This window comes from Penaeus monodon, chromosome 19, assembly GCF_015228065.2.
Source record: "Penaeus monodon isolate SGIC_2016 chromosome 19, NSTDA_Pmon_1, whole genome shotgun sequence".
In the NCBI taxonomy this organism is placed as follows: Eukaryota; Metazoa; Arthropoda; class Malacostraca; order Decapoda; family Penaeidae; genus Penaeus; species Penaeus monodon.
In genome coordinates, this window is record NC_051404.1 from 7703334 (window position 1) to 7704247 (window position 914).

Below are 914 nucleotides of genomic sequence, written 5' to 3' on the forward strand. Positions count from 1 at the left end.
GCTACACGATTTTTTTTTTTATTTCTGATTTTTGTATCCCTTGCGATTTTGCCTTTTCAACACCTGTCTCTCTCTTGTTCATTTCCAGTGAATATTGTTCATAGAACGCCCCCCTCCCCCCTTTGTTATTGAGTCTAAGTTAACATCATGAAAAACAAGTCACCAAGGAGACCTCGATAGAAAACAACAGACATATTCTCGGAACATCTTGGAATTAGTCTCCTATTACTAATTCCTTCTCCGAGTTTGTATTCTCTGTTGCAAAGTTTTAACATTTACTGGATACTCTCCGGGAAAAAATATAATGTAATAGATCTAATTCTCAGTCTACGTAAATTATGAAACTCATTTGGATAAAAAGATACCAACTGATGTAGACATTTTATTCTAATAATTTACATATTGCACAAGCACACTTGTTTTTACCTCTATACATATCTTTTTTTATAAGGAAACCATGGAAGAACCATACATATAAATCATTCAAATATTACATCATTTCCCGTAAGAGGACAAATGAGAAAAAACAACAACGATGACTTACGAACAACGAGGAGGAAAACTTCACTAAAGTTTAGTAAATTTGTAACTTTTCGCAGATAGGTAATGTGGCAAGACGTTCCTATCGGAATTCATTTGAGGTATACGCTTGTTGAAAATTTTGGCATGACTGTTGGCTAATAAGTGTCATATGGTTGCCATGATCACAGCGTGTCAACAGAAAGAAGACGGTATAATTCTTACATTCTTTTGACACATGGATATGTTTATGTATATTCCTCTAAGGAATGGTTGATCACTAGGGAAGAATAAGCTTTGGATCATTGCCGTCTTTCTTGTTTCAGTTATGAAGTCAAAGTAAATGGCGAGCGTTACGGAATAAATGTAGCCACTCTCTTTAATGCTAAAGGATT